The sequence below is a fragment of the Lathamus discolor genome, chromosome 3, assembly GCF_037157495.1.
Source record: "Lathamus discolor isolate bLatDis1 chromosome 3, bLatDis1.hap1, whole genome shotgun sequence".
Lineage (NCBI taxonomy): Eukaryota > Metazoa > Chordata > Aves > Psittaciformes > Psittacidae > Lathamus > Lathamus discolor.
In genome coordinates this window covers 141399665-141417996 of record NC_088886.1, presented here as the reverse complement: position 1 = coordinate 141417996, position 18332 = coordinate 141399665, and the positions used below count along the sequence as shown (strand labels likewise).

The following is an 18332-nucleotide window of genomic DNA, read 5'->3' as shown; positions in this document are numbered from 1 at the left end:
TTATAAGAAAAGCAGATGAAGAATAAATACGTAAAACCACTGGTGCCATGAAAGATTCTGCTGAAAGATTCAGCCCCTGATGCTTAGTCTCATGCTATGCCATTAATACAGAAAGCTTGCAATGTACCCTGTGGCAGTGCACTAGCAGAAGGCAGGCTCTCAGAGGCAGGTTTGTGCAGCCAAGGATCAGTTCTGTGATTTTGGTGAGCTAGCAAACATCACTAGCCCAGCAGGAGCCCCTCTTTAAAGGCAGGGAGAGCAGCAGGGACTCCAGGCTGCAGCAAGGCTAGCATCAGAAAGCACGTGCCACCAGCCTCTGGCATATGATCTGTCTGTCAGTGGGCTGGAATACCAACAATGCAGCTTTCTGTACCTCACAGCCAGTGAAAGCAGTGGGTTTTGGAGTAGACCTGAACCTCCTTGCATGTAGCACATGGGTCAACTTTAGTGTTATTGAACTTTTTGAGTTATCCTGCTCACAAGCAAAATTTAGATGTTAAATGCAATTTGACTCTCAGCCACTCACAGCTCTTACAGACTTCAGGACTGCACTTCTGAGTGCTGGGAAAAAAATAATAAAGACTTGGCTTACAGAACCATACACAGCCACCACTCAGTGGTAAATCATTACAAGAGACTGACATGACCCTGGTTCACTGGGTCTGAAACAGGGCATTAAACATTCCTGTAAACTGCTCACTTGAATTAACAAAAGAGAGTGCGAATGTGGAGGCTGAAGTTAACAATAACTGAAATCTTTCTTAGGTGTATAGACCCAGACCCACAACTATTTAGGCACTTAGCTCTAATGAAACTACTGGGATATAAACGTTGTGGACCTGATCGTCAGGGTCATGTTAGCATGTCTGACATGGCTTCCTGCACTTTTCCTTGTGCAAATTCAAAGCTATGCCAGAGCAATAAAAGGTGCCACTGTGGTGTAAAGTGATAGCGAAGGAAAAGATATTGGCCTTGAGGTAATTGCCCCCCCAATTGATTGCTCATTTCTAGTAGTATCTTGACAAAGAAGAGTACACTCTTTCTGCACTTAGAAACCACAGGTCAGACCTTATTCTAGAAGGTAAATTAGAGCTTGTTTTAAAAGGTGAGTTCTGACATGTCTTTATTTCCTGAAGCCTGAGAAAACACAGGTTGGCAAACACTGCCTGAGTGCTTTCTTAAGCAGACAGCTCTGAAAACTCTAGATTTGGTTCCCAAAACCGTTATATGGTTGGTCTCCCTGAACGGGTCCCCTGAATGTAACTCAGAACAGAAATTTAAACCACCGCTGAGAAAATGAATTGTTTTAGTGGAATTAGAAGTGCTAGGAAATCCTTTTCCAGTTCTCAAGGTAGGCAATGAGGAACCAAGGACAGAGTAGAAAACCAAAAGCACAGGAATTCCCAAGTTCACAATGCCATTGAAAGGACAGTGTTCAGCATCTGGGTAATATGCTACACTGATCGCTGAATAAGACAAATGTGGAAGATACCATTACCTGTACAAGGGAGTAGAGCAAAGCAGTGGCACGGACCTCCCTCCCCCAGATACTTAATTGCACAGCCGCAAGGACCAACATAGTGGGAGTCTCCAAACCAGTGCAACTGCAAAGAATTACCTGCAGAGGGCATCTACCCCCTTAGTATCACACCCTTGGACATGACGAGGATCTGATTCTTTTCTCATTAAAATTCCTTTCACGGGGAATATTACCAACTCTTATAGACACAGTGTTTACTGACTGAAGTTGTCGGTTTTTAGCCTCTCAAATGTCAGGGAGAGAGTTAAGGAAAAGGCTAGTTTGTTTACAGACATTTTTAACATGATGAGGGAGAGCAGCTAGAATAAGAAAGTTCATCTTTCCTACCCATCCTCATGTCCCGTGATCAAAATGGGAATCAACTAGATTTATCCCCAGGAAGATATGTAAGGGTTTGTAAAATGAGAACAGTAATCAGATCATTCAGAAGTTCTCAGCATCTGCTAGTGACGGCAAAAATCCATGCAGAATTCACATGCTCTGAGCATATCGAAAAGAGAGAGATTACTCCATCAGTTTGGTGGTTGTGCTTAACAGCCTGCTGGAGCACAAAGTGCCCTTTGCAGTGCCACAGCAAGTCTGCTGCATAACCTCCACTAGGTTAAGTGCAATCACACAATGGCTGAGAAGAGTTGTCATCTTTGTAGCCAATAGAGCCAAACACTGGAAATCTCAGCACAGCTCAGATCATCAGCTCTCAGTGACTGGCATAAGGGAATGCCAAATGTTACTCTAAACCTCAGAGACTGGCTAAATGCAGCCCTGTGACCCAAGGAAGCGTTTGCCCATCCTTTTGCAATCTGCACAGACACTTACACACACACGCACGTATGAACTCAAACATACTCTGCTTTCTATGTGCTCATCTGCATGCTGGACTCCAGTTTAGGTAATTTAACTGGATAAATATTTCATCACCCATCCTGCTTAGAGAAGGAATGACCTGTCCCAGCTCCCAGGGAAGTTAATGGAAGTTGACATTAATCTAAGACATGTTTTTCTCAAGAAGTTGGGGTGGGATATAAGACTGGCAGATGGATTGAGAACCTCATTAACTCCTTCTCCAGAGAAGTACTCTCTCTGAGCAACTTGCAGGGATGAAAAACACCCTCAGAAGTTGTTTTTTAAGTCACTTAAAAGAAGAAACTGCAAATGAAAAGCACATCTCAAAGTGCTGTATAATTCTGAAGACATACTGGTTAGTTTGGGTTCATTAGTGCCCTTTATATTGAAGGACTGTTCTTTACAAGTTGAAGTACCTTCTGTGCACCAGGATCCTTTCACGTGTCAACCAAATGCAGCAGTTTAATTGAATTCATGTACTACAAATAAGACTTCAGGACTGAAATTAGGGCAAACTACTAAGCATGGTGTAAAGTGAAGAAATCAGGTTATACTTTCGCACACAACTGCAGCTTTAGGAGCTGAGCTGAGCTGATCTGTCAGAGGAAAAATTCTGACTGTCAAGTGGAATCATATGGTATGAATGGATTGACAAGTGTTTACAAGCATTATCTGACATGAACCAGTGAAACACGCAAGCTCCCAGGAAGGGTGGAAGGGCAGATATGTCTCCTGGAAGCTGTTTGCCACCAGCTTCTGCTAAACCTACATAGATTCCTTTACCAGACCTGTGTCCTGAATCATCACAGCACAGAAAGTCCTCTCCCTAACTTTTTTCCCTAATCATTCCAAAGTAGTGTCACTTAATTTTCTCACCTTACAAGACTCAAGGTAGACATCATGATTTCTCATCTTGATCTTGTCTTTTATTGGGAGCAAGAACTCAGGAAGATCATGTACCTCAATGATCATCATGAATTGCATAACTTCTGGTAGCAGCTAGACACGTATCTATTTCAGCTCCCTCTGGCAGGGCACATGATTTCCAAGCTGGAGTCCATGTACTCAGTCCCCTGTGATGAAGACTCTTCCAGCAAACCAAAGGCACCCAACTGTGAGACATTACTGTTCTATGCCCAGAAATTATTAAGAAACTGTAGTATCTACCTGACAGAAGAGATGTTGTTTCCTGAACCATAAGAATTCAAGCTGTGTAATTTCCATCCTGAATTCTGCTTGGAAGCCAGCCAACATCTCTTTATATCACAGTTACTCAAAACGTTTGCATAGAGAAAAAGATACTGGAATACGATACAGAAGTCCTTGCTTACAAATCAAACTACACATTTTGTAAGCGAGAAGGGTTTCCTCAAGTTGTTTGAATGATTAAACCAAAAGAAGGAGTAAAGGCAGCAGATATAAACACTATATATTTTAGAGACTAAGACATACTGGATTTGCCCTGCTTCATACACTGAAGTCACTGTGACAAGATTGAAGGGTTTTCTTTTGCAACATCCTGATCCAAGCAATGAAGAAGCTGGAGGCTGACGTAGCCGTTAGTTACCTTCATTTAGGGGTAGTGCATAGCTAGGTGCATTGCAGATTGCAACATCCTCTCAAACAATGTGGATCAAAAGGCAGAGATTTTCATGCAGACCTGTTACCCTCTACCTGTATTGTCCTTGTTAGTCTCAACCAGTAGCTCCTGAATTAGCTACCTTTGGGGAACTTAGAGCAATTCATCTTAAAACGAAAGCCTGATATTGTGTTTATTCTAACTTCCTGCCGTGCTTCTGGATTCTGGGATAACATGGCTGTCCTGATATTTAAAGTCAAATTTGGATGCAACACACTTGTCATTTTTTCTAAATAAGGATTTTCACAGATCTGAAAAGAGGCATTCAAAATCTTTTTCAGGTATACTTGCTTGCCTGAACTGTATCTTGGATACTTAGTTACATACCTTGTAAATATATGTTGATACCTTTGCAGTCATGGTCCAATGATGATATTCCTTGGTTTTGGTGGATGGAGCCTGTTGTGAAATACAGCAGGCAGTGTGGCAGAAGAAATTCTCTCCTCTGGCAGAAGGAAATGTTACAGAAAAACAGAAGGTTACAACTGCATTAGCAAAAGTGACATGTTAAACTTTAAAAATCTTTCCACCACTAACCATTCACAGTACTGACACCTGAGGGTTCTTGCATAGAACATGAAGCTACCCTTGCAACAGACTTCTGCCACAACACAGATATAGACAAAACCAAGGTTTTCTCCTTGATCGCTAGTGGACTCAAGTTCCACTGAGACAGTGTTGATCTCCGCACAGGGAGCAAAGGATTTTTAGGGTTTCTTTGTTGTTGGATTTTTGGTGTTGAGGTTGTTTGGTTTTGTTTTGGGTTTTTTGTTTGGTTGGTTGGTTTGGGTTTATTTTTTCTTTTTTAAATGAAATTGTATCAGGAAAAAGCAAAGTTATCTAGAGACACAAAATAAGGGCTTGGTGCATGCTCTGCTTTCTCCCACTCATGATAATCAGCAGAGTTTTCTGGGTAGTGATTTGCTGAGTGACAATCAACAGAAAAACATTGGTTGTGTTCAGTTAAGTGGTCCACATAGAATCTAGCAGTCTATACAGTCTCGTGTTGCCTGTTGGGTTTGGGATTTGTACTTTACACTAGTGTTACACCAAGATTCATTGGCAACTCTTGTCTATACAAGGAATGCGGAGCATCAGTCCCTGTCGCTGGTTCTAGATCCTCTGGGAGGACTTTGGGAACATAGCTGTTGACGTCTGTGGGAGCAGGATCATGTCCTATGACCTTACCAAGTTTCCTATGCTCCTTGTTCTCGCCTCATTTAAAAGCCACTTACAAACTTTACTCAAACTTTCCAAATAATTTTGCTTTTGAATATAACCAGGCCTGGGAATATTTCTCTTCGTAATGGGAAGTTTTGGAAAGTTGTATTCGTGCAGGAAAAAAAAGTACATGGTGGTATAATGTAAGCAGTTACAAACCTTCACTCTAGCCTTTCTGTTACCAACTGTTGCAATGACAAAAACAAAACCAGAGAACTATAGGAAGAGGGTACTTACAGGTGTGAAGGAGGAACATCAGAAGGAAGTCATTTATAGTTTTCGTGGGTTGGAATTTTTCTGTAGCCAACATGTTTGTTAGACTGCATGGGGAAACATTTTGACTGGGAGTGAGGAGCAGATGCATGCACAGTACATGGCTACCTGAGAATAAAAGGAACTGGAGTTAGCAACATGAGAGGTTTTTTCCATTGCTATGCATCTTGATTGAATAGGCAGCAGTTAGCATGCTGGGTAACCTATAATACCATTGGTTAGACAGGAGGTAAAATTAAAGCCACACATTTGATTTTCAAACACTAAGATGTTCAAGTTCTTAGGGCTCAACACTGACTAATATAAATGGCCTTGGAGAAAACAGTATTTCACCTCCAGCTGGGGAATTTTGATAGTTATTTGAAGAGTCTTTTTTCCACTTTATTTTTCTTTTCTTTAGGGAGAAGGACCTTATCATGCTGCAGCATTTATTTAACTCTTTTAAAGTGGCTTCTTGCAGTTTTCAGGTTTGCTTGAGATTTAAAAATGTTAAAGAAAACAGTGTAAAGCCTTTTATGCGCTTTGTCAGCATGAGAAGAAAAGCCATTAGATTTAGAATTCTAAATGGGAAGATATACTAAGGAGAAAACAGGCCACTATTCTAGAGAAAAAGGGTGCTTACATCTTCTTGGAAGGCCTATGGAAAAAACTAAAAGCATTCCTCATACACAAATGCTTTAATATCTATGAATGGATCTTTTAAAAGTTCATCTGAGTTGAATCCAGGCTTTCAAATTCCAACCTGAGGTGACTTTGATTTCTTTGTAATTTATATTTAAACAAAAATCTTTTTATGTTCTATTGATGTAACAAGAATGGAAGAAAAAAGATTAGAAATGTGCAACTGCAAATGCTTTCGACCCTGAATCTCTTCAGCCCTGTTTTCAACGAATATCTAGCCAATGCTATTATCCAAGTGGTTCAATCCACAATTTAGAGAGTAACAGGAGCTCCAGCAATAATGGCTTTGTATATATAGCTGATTTTTTTTGTCATTACCTTTTCTTGCTAACTCAGACTTTCTTTTCCACCAGGAACAAATAGAGTGAAGGGAACTGAAGTTATTATTCTATCCCTGCAAGCCCTCTTTCCCTAGTTTCCCATGGTGTCTAGAAGCTCTCAGATTGGCTTCAAATCACAGCAACCCAAATGGCCCAGAAGCCCTCAAACCCACCCTGAGGCAGTCAATGTTCCCTCTCCTGCTCCACCCAGCTGCAGTGGGGATGTAGTGTGGGGTGACAAGCCCAAATTCCAGCTCTCACATTTGCAATGAAGGCAGCATGACCCCACTCAAAAGCTATGAACGTAGGCCCTGAGTTCCACTCCGTGTGTCCCATTAAAGCTTCTAACCTTCACCTCTCAAAATAATTAGCATAATACTTTGCCATGTCGAGGCATTGTGTAAAAAGGCAATCCTTTAAAGGTTAGAAAGACCATGTTCATCATCTCAACATTTCTGTGATTGTTGCAGTCTAATCTCAGCCTGCACACTTCTCTCCAGGAGTAAAAATTTAGGATGGGATTTCCTCGCTGGAGATGCTATGTCACCTGACTTTGATTGCCAAAGGGTCTTTATTGCTCCAGTCCTGTACTTCATCATAATGTCATAGCCAAATTAAAGTGCTCAGAGATGGGGAAAAGAGACATGGTGTCTGAAGAAGATGATTTTTCTCAAGTCTTACTGTGCCTGCAGCTTTTCGTTAGCTACTAGGTCATATCCAGCTGATGGGTGGACCTGACATAGACCTGATTTGATTCTTGACTTCAGAGTTGATTTGAACTAGATTTTAACTTAAGCTAAAACTATTGGTGTCACCCAAGCCTTGCACTGAATCTGTAGGAAACAGTTTGAACAATGCAAAGCTTCGGCTGCCGGCCAGAAACAGAAAACATGAAAGTAACATAATATTGCTTTGCTGCAGTTTCCTGCAGCAGTGACATGAATAGACGACTTTTCCCGTGGAAGAAGCCAACTAAAGCAATGAATCAGGAGTCTCTATAGAGTACATTCCCAGAGGAAACTGTAAACCAACAGTAACTGGCCTTCTGGTTCAGACCAAGATGGAATGGTGATTTTGATGGGGTTATAGCTGGATTCAATTAAAAAGTTTTCTCTGTTATCTGAGTATAATATTGTCCCACATACCAAAAGGCCCACTGAATCCCACTAACCCTGGATCCTTTCTGGACAGTTTGCTCAATCAGGGGCAGGGCCTGGCAGTGGAAATGCAAGCGAATTTATTTAATTGCCTTTGCCAGTGTATTGCAACATAGAAAAAAAAAATAAAAATTAAGAATACTCCCAACATTTCCCCTTTTATTTCAATGGATAATAACAGTTTCGCATTCTGGTGACTGCTATCATAGGGCTTTGGGATATTTGTAGAAACGCATTTACTTGAAATCCCAGAATATGATTGCTTTCTATCTGTCCTTTTGTGTCTTATTTCTTAAAAGTTTTAAAATAAATAACTTTGCTTTTGAAATTCCTTTTGAATTTGTCTTGAAATAAATTTCACTTTCTTCTCTTACCAGATGTATGAAAAAAGCTTCCAGAATTTAACAGTTACTTTCAGTAATCATTCTTGCATGTTTAACAGTGTTGGGTTTATGCTGTTAACATTCAAATCAAAAGGTTTTTTAAAATATATAAATAGAGGTGTCTTTAATAGCACTGAGGTAGAGCCTAAAATCAAACAAGCTTTAGTTTGAAAAGAACCAAAAAAGAAAAGAACCAAAACTTCTTTTACCTGCTATTTTGTGTGTGACAGTAGCCAGTTGCAGATCCTTGGTTAAGGAGCTTTTGGAACTAGACATTACATTATGAGGGACTCTGTTGCTGGCATCTCATCTCCAGAGTTTAAGTTGCAGCTCCCTGTGGGAATATACACCAGAAAGATGCATAGATCTGTGCTTTATTCTGTCCCTGTCCATTGGGAAAGGTCTTCATTAATTTAAACTCTCTGAAGGGTTCAGAGAACTGAAGGGACAGCAGTGTCCTTGGAGGGGTTTTCTCAGATGCATGGAGTAGCTACTTTACCATACCAGGAACTGCACTTACATTTGATAAGGTACTATTACAGATGTCTTAGATATTAAATATCAGATATATTACAGGCAGTTTGTTCATAGACACTAATCTCCCACATCTTATCCTTCATGTTTTACACAGGCCTATCTTTCCTCCCCCCTGAATCCCTCATCTTAGGGAATATCCTAAGTCATTCATTCAGAAGGAAGAACTGGTTATGTGTACAAGATTAGCTATCTACATGTACATCTAACCTGGCTAAAGGAGATACTGAGACATACCAATGACAAATTTCAAGTTTCATCAGTGAGGTATCGTGGGGTTTTGTAACATTTATGATTCTACCTCCACTTTTTTCTAGAAAGCCATCACCTCATCTGTCACATACACGGATTTTGTCCCAGCCTCATGAAGACTGTGATATCGTTGTTTGTTTTAAACACAAGCCTTTTTTTAATAGAAACTGAAGGTGTTCTTGGATTAGAAGCAAAATTGATTTTCTCTTGAAAATAAAGTACAAATTGAAGTGGAAATATTTCAAAATATGGAAAGTTTCTAAAGTACCATTGAAGAAGCAGGGACAAAAAAAACGAAGCAGTTATTTCTTTAAACCGTATATTACATGAAAGTTTTAAAGAGAACTTTAATAAACAAAGAATTGATTCACAGGAGGGAAATGGGTGCCTTTAAGGTGAAAGTTAATAGAATAAGGATTACTGTGATATTACTTCGATATGTAATAGCAATCCACGTTTATGGATGGACTAATTAAGGTACTGAAAGAAAATATCTGACATTCAATAGAAAATCCCAAAGTAAATCAAGGAAAGTGCCTGAGAAAGGGATTATGAATAATTAGCTAATTTGAGGTTGACTCCACATCCTTTTTATTTTGTCAGCATTACTATTATTATTTTTAGAGCTTCCCATTCAAACTGCGCTAAATCCATACACTAAGTCTGAGAGGAAGTGCTACTGGCCCATATGAGGACGGGATGAACAAATTCATGGAGCTGCCATTATGGAGACCCTAGATAATTATTATTTATTTCTCTCTAAATGCTGGTGTGATTTTAGATGTTCACTAATATGCAAACCACCTCTGGAAGAGCATACACAGTCACATACAAAACCTCTGCACATGCAGGTAACAGGCATGGTAACTGAGAGCAAAGCAGCCATATGAGGAACTCTGAAGAGTTTGTAAGTGTGAAGATGTTACTTGTCTGGGTAAGTGCAGTGAGGAAGTGCAGTTTACATTCATTTGTGTTCAAGCAGTACATATACACAGCACCAGGGACACTACCTCACTACATTGGTAAAGTTGTTTCATTTGAGAACAGTTGTTGAATAAAGTGCATTGCCTAAGGCTAGATGTACAGAGAAATGTAAGTACCCAGGACCTCCAGGACATTTCTGAGATGCTGCCTAACCCAGAGATTTCTCACTCCTGTTTGTTCAGACTCAACAGAAATTAAGTTCTGCAGCTTCTCTAAACACTGACACAGGGCATGTGAGCTGCTGAATAGGATCAACAGAACCAGCCCATTCCCATCCAGGCATCCTTCAGGGCCTAGGGGACCATATCAGAGCAGGACTCCCACCAAGAGGTGGGCTCAAACCCGTTGGAGCAGGCAGCGTGAGATGTTGAATCTGAGCCCAGGTGACTTTGCATTCCTGGATAAAGGTACAGTATGCAAACAGCTCTCCCCTATTCACTGAATTCCACCTACGAGAAGAGATTGAGTTCAGATTCAGACAATTCCCTTCAAGGATCTACATATGCTGAGTAGGGTGTGGGCTCCTTCTTAGCCACACATAGAAATCAGAGCAGCTGGCAGATAACACCGAGTCTGCACTTGTCTGCTCAGTGTCTCTACCACTATAAGGCAATTGCCCAATCAGGGTGTTGATTTTAACTCATTTTTTCCTAATACATTTTACAGATAATTACCTGCCTAATTCAGAAAGCTAGGAACACAAGGGTAAGGCTAAACAAAAATAATTTATGGGGCTTTTCCTACAGATCTTTCATTGGTTTTCCATCTGAAATGTTTTAGGAGCACCAGAAATGGCCCATCTGGGCTGGCTTTAGGGCAGGAGCTCTAGGGCTCATGCACAAACCCTGCCCAGCATTTCTCCATACTGATTCAGCACCAACCACTGGAGCCAAAAAAACTGTGCTTGACAAGATCCATCAGCTGGTCTTGTTAAGACAAGAGCCCTGCAGAAGACCTCTTCAGAGAGAGGTCAAATAGCAGCCTCAGACCAAGTTCTTTAATTCCTGCACCTTAAAACTGCACTGTGCAACAGAACTGCATGTCCTAGAAAGTTCTCCATGTTGATTTGCCCTTTGAAAAAAGGACTTAATGAGAAAATCAAGTGTCCCTTCAGTGGAATTACATTTGAAAATGGAAGCACAGCAAGGCAATTTGCCTCAGTAACTAATTTCTGATGTCTGTAGCTTAGAAGCATCAATACTTTAGCAGCCACTGCTTTGGGTAATTGGAAATAAGGGTGATTCTTTCACAGAAGCTGATGTGAGGGCTGAATCAGCCTGGATTTCCACTCTGTGGGTTCATTGTCAGTGTGAAACTGAAAAAGATTTGAGGAAGTATTCTCTACCCATGAATCAGAGGAAATAACACATTATTGAGTCCTGCTCGGGGGGGGGGGGGGGGGGGGGAATAAATCTATTGCAAAAGTAAGAAGAGGTAGGGGAGTGCGTTTAATTTGAGTAAAGGTTGTTCAAAGTTTGTTTAAAAGAGAAAAGCTTAAACTGTTCTGGACTTTTCAACCATTAAAAGTTCATTAGCGTTGCCAAGGTAGCCTGAAAACTTAAGGGTGCACAGTGTCTTAATTTGGTTATGTCTGCACACTATTGGCAAGCTATGTTATCTCTTAGTGACTTGCTCCATTATCATTTATTACACACTGAGTGGAAAACATTACACAAGTTGGCAATGTGTGAAGCAGCGTGAGTCCCACAGTGTTGTTTTTCAGAGCATATATGAACTTTTCCCTCAGATTTTAGTTTGTGGAAGTTCAAATCCTTATGCTTCCATACAGTTTTGCTAGAGTGAGGCTGAAAAGGCTTGTGAATCACAGACTCTTTGTGTTAATCTTTCTTTCTTAAAGCATAGAGAATTGTCATACCAGAATAAGTCACTAATACTAAAATGGAGGTAATCAGCAACACAACTGCTAAGAAAACCACATTTCAGATCATCAGGTAGTACATTCAAAGTACTATAAAACTGACACTGCTCTTACTAACCTGCCTTGTTGAAGCAGCAAAGCAGAAGACTACATACTAGGCCAGGTAGCAGTTACTCTATTGTAATCCTGAATACCACTAACAGGTGACAGTTTTTCTTGCCAGTGGCAGCTTTCTTCCTTCAGACTGGCTGTGACAATGTTAGTGCAGCTCCTGTACAGTGGCAGATCTGGAGACACTGACTTCAGGGTGCTCCCATTTTCCAAAGATCAAGGCTGTGCTGCTGGGTGTTTCAGTGGGCACTTAGGAGCAGCCTCAGCGAGGAGTAATGGGAAACATGAGTACTGTGCCCTCTGTTCTCCTTTTCTGATATTTTATTATTCACCTCTGCATTACATCATGATTTGCAGATCTGCAGTTTGGCCCGGGGGACTCTGTTTTAACAGCTTTTCACGTTAATGAAATTTTGCACATTGATAGTTTCCATCTTTGGATCACTGATTTACCCAGAGGGAGGAGGCAGCCAGAGGTCAGTGTCCTCCACACTAGCTCTTCTTCAGGCACCATGTGCTTGAAGTGCACATCACAAGAAAGGGGCTGTGCTGATTAACAGTAGTCCTTACCAATAATGAATTAACCCCCACCCTAGTACAGTTGTCCCCACACATACCAGGTGCTAGAGCAAAACTTACCCTCCCAAACAAATCTGCATGGTCCAGTCTCACTAAAGGATCAGAGGCCTTTTCTTACCATCCCAATGGATCCCTGGATTATGCTTTGCTAACATTTCACAGAATTGTGAATTGACATTTCAAATGTAAAACAAATGGTGCTGCAAAACACTCCGAATAAATCACCATTCAGATTCAAGTGACTTAAAATTGAATAAGGCATTGCTGAAGAACATGCTGCACTCAAAATATCTCTGCTCATTTTTTTATGAGCATTATCTGCATGAATGTCTGTAGATATGTATTTAAAGTAAATATTATTTAATGATTTCACATTTATTTATAGAGCATTATCTTTTATATCTGCAATGAAGACACAATGTGTTTTCCCCTTAACTATATCATGTTCAAGAAAGATCCGAGAGCGTGTAAGAGAACTTGCTTAATAGTAGCAGGTTTGACTCCAGCAATTTTTCAATCTGTCTCCATCTGAGTGTTTATAAAACATTAGTCATGGGAGGCTGTAGATTCAGTTCACGCACTTTTGGACCCTACTTTTTTCTAAATTTAAAACCACTTCAAATTAAGAAATACAAGAAACAAAAGTACTATTCCTTTAACACTTTCTTGTTCCTATGATCCTTGTCATTTTGCTAGTTATCACGTAAGCAACGTGCTAGCTATCACATAAGCAACATCTCTACAGAAGATGAGGCAGGAGAAACAAGCCAAAATGCTCCACTAAGCATAATGCATGGATAGTGAATATCACCACCAGCAAACAGAGCAGATACTCTTTGTAAAGATATGCAACATAATAGATGGCAGCAGGGCTCTGATTTGGTTGGGATGAGAGCAGACTTTGACGTACTGAATGCTGATAGAATGTAATGGGAGAGTTAGGAAAAAGTGATTTTCATACTGGATGATCTCCAGTACATCAGTGCAGGCACTTGAATCTCGTTGCAAAGCTCTTGAATCAGTGACCACAGCATCAAATCGAGGCCTGGTCATTCCTGGGGCTACTGAGGAGAAAGATCAGTCCAGCCTGCCTGATTGCTCCCATGTGGCCACATGTAAGTTGTCTCCAGTGAGTCTAGGCTGCTTTTGCCAACCCATCTCTCAGCAACAGTCCTGTCTCCACGTACTACTGTCTGCACTCAGTTTCCCCAATTATTTTATCACATAATTCGTTTTCGCAGAACTAAGAAAGGAGATGAGCAAATCCTACAAGCTTTCCAGCCCTAGGACCCCATGTTTCCTGGTCTTTCCCCCTAAAATATAAGAATGAAGAAATTTTTTACTGTAAGGGTGTTGAAACACCGGCACAGGTTTCCCAGAGAGGCGGTGGATGTCCTATCCCTGAAAACATTCAAGGCCAGGCTGGTTGAGGCTCTGAGCAACGACATCTAGTCAAAGATATCCCTTCTCATTGCAGGGGGGTTGGACTAGATGACCATTAAAGGTCTCTTTCAACCCGAAACTTTCTATGATTATATGATATGCTAAATCTTTTATCATAAAGGCTAGATCCGCTGGTCTAAATGAGCATACATTCCACATGCATTGCAGCATTACACTATACCAAAAGGGATGCAACATGGGCCAAGTTCCATGTGGCAGTTACAAAGTTATGCTGGAGGGAAAATAGCAATATCCAATACCCAGATTCACATTTATGTGCTCAGTGTTACTCAAGCATCAGAAAAGCAGGATTTATTTTTTTATTTTGTAAGGAAATGACTAACAGAGTCACACTTTTTGCTGAAATTTTATATTGATGCATCCTTGTAGCATCTTTAAAGAACAGCTCTTATTAAGTGAAAACATGAACGGACAAATGCCTTAATAATAGCTTGATTTGAAGTGTAAAGTGGGATGAAGTACTCAGCATGCCATCTTCTAATCAGGAATGAAGGTTTTAATGCAAGGCTTCCTGGCAAACACAATTTTGTAGTGCTTATATAAATGGCTCTGTAGATGTGTGTATGTTTTTTTAATTTATTGAGTGGGTAAAGGAATGCATTTCGTGGTGATACAAAATAGGATCTGACTACAAATGCAGCAACAGCTACCTGCTCCTATGAAATATGTGAAGTGATCATATCAGAAATCCCCTCTCAACCTCTCCCACATTTACAGAAAGACCTAGCACCCTGGAAATCAGTTGTCCCACCAAAAATGCAGTTGAGGATCTGTTGCCTTGAATGTCTTGTGCAATAATATGTGCATATACCAAGACAACACTTCAACTTCTTGTACCCTAAAATAGCTTCCACTCACCTTGAACTCCTAGGGATGGCTTGTGACTTGTGTAGACCATGCCAATTAGGTATAAAAAAATTGCCCTTCATTACATTCTACGTTCCATGATAATTGAACAACCAGTAAGGATGGAGAAAATGGGACCGATGTTTCACCCCAAAGTGTTTTTAAGCTCTATTTCTGCTAGGTTGATCTAAATCCCTTTTAGAAATCCTATCAGGTTTAACTGACTAATATTCTGGAAGCCCTCTAAGGATGAAAGCAGCAAGGCACATGCTATGTGGTTGTCCATGAAAGTAACTCAAGAAAAACAGTAGGAGCTCCACAATGCTCCTCATGGTTAATGATTAGTCAGTGGGAGAAGTCTGACTGCAGGGTCTTTGATCCATGAACATATCTGTAGTAATTGGGGTCATGGTACTTCCTGAGGCTAGTGCATTTTAAAAGGCCAAAGTCAGTAACCCCTGAGTAATTGGGACTGCTACTGTGCAAACAACATGCTTAAAAGCAATGGCATTATATCAATTATGTGGGGTGAAATCTAGAGGTGAAAGGAGGAACAAATCAGAGATAGAAATAAAACTCAGGATAACCCATTACAAATAAAGCCCCAAATCCCAGATTTGACAAGTTTAATGCTCACCAGTAACTTGAGTGCTGGAAGGGGCCCCTGGAAAAACCATTTCTCACACCCCAAGCCGTGAAGTGAAGCCATGAAGTGAAGCCACGAAGTGAAGCCACGCAGTAGCAATGGCACCATTTCTGCCAACAGGAGAGGGGAAAGAGTACTGCTAACCCAAACCTCCTCATGAGTGAAAGGCTGATTTTAGTGAGGAAGGAGGACAGCTTTTGGTCCCAGCTGCACCAAGCTAACACACTTTGTGAATCAAGTATCTTCCCCCTGAGTGGTGTTGAACTTCAACCACTCTAAAAGAGCCATTGCCTGAGGTGTAGGACACCACTGACTTACCTTCAGATGGCTGCTGGAGGACACGCTGCATACCAGAGCAAGGACACAATACAGGCTTTGAAAATCAACCTCCAGAAGAACAAACGTGTCCCTAAGGATGTATTATTATAAAGAAAGTAATCATGTACTTCCATTAAGAAATTTAATCAAACCAGCCCAGCAATGCACTATCAATATGAAACAGCATACATTCCCATTCCCAGATCCTGTTTTCCAAATTTTTGCAGAGAAGAAATGGTACCAGAGCTACTTTGATAAATGACCAAATAAAGAAAACAAACCAACTGGAGTCACCTTTCTTCAAGGATTAATTATTAACTACAGTAAGGAGAAACTGCAGCTGCCAGCGACTGTTATTCTCCCAAGTCCTATTCACAGTGAAGATGCTATTTTATGGAAATTTCACTTGTATAATAATAGACACATGCTGTTTCCAATGCGCTTTGGAAATAGTACAATATTGGCTCAGGTACAGGCCAAACCATGCCCCTTCTGCCTTCTGCATCTGATGGCCTTACATCACTGCTCAGATATAGCTACGTCTGAAAGCAGTTTGGAACACTGGCCAATCTACAGGGCAGTGCTTCCTACTGAGGACTGTCACTCCAGGCCCTGACGCATTTGGGCCCCGCAGCACACTCTGTTGTGCCACAGCAGGTGAGCACACACTTCAACAAGCCATTCCCATCTCTCACCACATGACAACCAACCATTGCTCTGTGGGTAGCTACTCTACAAACTATGATTTAAGGCATGTGATTTGAGTTGCACAACATTTCTTGTTCAGGGTCTGCAGAGGAGCTCTTTCCCTTCATTTTATGTATTTCTCGCTATACTGGAAATTTTCAGGCAGAAGGCAGATGCCTGAGGATAGATCACTGTGTGATGTGCAGTGGAAAGAATATGGAGCATTATATACCTAAAGACATATTAAACATAAATACATGATGAAGGGGTAGTTTGCAGACAGATATCTCTGCACAGCCTTCATTGGATATAGCTCATTGGATGACAATAGGTTACTGATCTCTTATTCTTTGAAAGGATCCTTTTTACTTGCATAAATTGTCCCCTTCTGACTGAATTGAGACTGAATAAAACCTCAATTCTGTCCAGCAAATGCAGGCTGTGGATAAAAAGAGAGTGAATCATCCAGGGTCCATCCGTGCACTGGCCTTTCCACGTAGCTGTGCTTTGCTGAGGCCTTTGCCTCAGCAAATACATGATCTAATAGATTCGGTTCAGAGCAGCCCAGATATACTCCTCGTTTCCCCTCCTCTTTGCTGATAGATTGGCCTGCTGACATTCACCTGTGAAGAAGTCAGCAAAAGACCCTTCATATTACAAATGACTTCACATCTTCCTATTCCATCTCCCTGATTTTTGGCATCAGAGCTGAACGAACAATGGTGAGATCTGTTTTCACACATAGAAAAACTGACTAGAATAAGGTCATTGTTTCTCTGCTTTTTCTTCATAAAATTGTTTAAAAGTAGTAAAAAGGGCATGTCTGAATACTTAATATTCATAAGAGGTTCGGTCTTCTTTCAGCAACCTTGAATAAATGATATAGAACATGATAGCACTGTAGTGGCAGCTTATTCTAATGATCAAAGCGGTCTGTCATTAGAGAATAAATGTTCTATCTAAGCCAAAAAAAAAAAGTGAGTCCCTAAACAAATGTATTAGTTAGAGGGAAAAAATCACTTAAAATTGTCTGTTAACTCTGTACAAAGAAAGAAGGTGGTTTGTATTGTATCATAGGCTTTCTTACAGTCCTGCAGTATATTTAGCTGAAACAGCTTGAGCGAAAACTGGGAATAAACATTAGTTCCTGCAGTTTTTATATCACTGTGGCATTTTTCCCAGCTGAACAGTACACGGTACACCGTGTTCACAATACTTTGCAAGCTTCTTCCCTCTGAAATGACACATAAACTGGGAAAAGAACTGACCTTTGGTTTAATTTACATAGACAATTGTTCCATCTTCTCCACCTCAGATTCTTTGGGGTTTTGACCTACCAACTCAAACAGATCCTTTTACATTAATCAACACTGATAATCTCTCCTCCAGCTCCCAAGTGAAGTCACAACTCATCTGCCTGAAGGCAGCAAGCTCTACAGATTTCTTTCATCCTGGCAAGTCCTTTAAGCTCCACTATCACCTCAACAAGCATTATAAAGCTCTTCACTCCAGAGAATCCCCTTGCCTAAACAATGACCCTAAAGAAGCATACACTGTCCTAAGCCTTCTGAGATACACTTACAATTCTCCTCTTAGGAGCAAGCACCCTACAGTGTTCCAGCTACAGAGCCCTGAAGCTCACATTTCATTCCTACTTCTGTCTATTCAGGGGTGGCATGTCCTTTGGAAATGTACCATTCATCTGTTTATGGGCATGCTTGCAGCACTGGAGTGCTTCTCCAGCACTCCATTGGAGTGATTTCTCCTTGTATCTCACCTAGATTCCTATTTCCTAGAGTGAGGCAGTACACTGTGTTTTTTTCTGATAGACCATATTTTGTGAAGAAGAAAGCTCCACTACTGGAAAGAAGAATAACATCTGAGATGGCTGGTGCAGAGTCCTAATCACTTGCTAAGTCAAACAAAACTTACAGTTTCGATTTTAGTCTTCTTATTTATTGGGCCTGAACTGAAC

General features: G+C 40.7%; 1 long non-coding RNA gene across 1 annotated transcript; it reads right to left on the bottom strand.

Annotated features, from left to right (window-relative positions):
- Positions 1 to 4362: 4362 nt before the first annotated feature.
- Positions 4363 to 15755, bottom strand: LOC136011301 (uncharacterized). The gene is made up of 4 exons (XR_010611318.1): positions 15671 to 15755; positions 8267 to 8391; positions 5481 to 5624; positions 4363 to 4467 (listed from the first exon to the last, which is right to left on the bottom strand). It is a non-coding gene; the product is annotated as an uncharacterized LOC136011301 (long non-coding RNA).
- Between the last annotated feature and the right edge of the window lie 2577 nt (positions 15756 to 18332).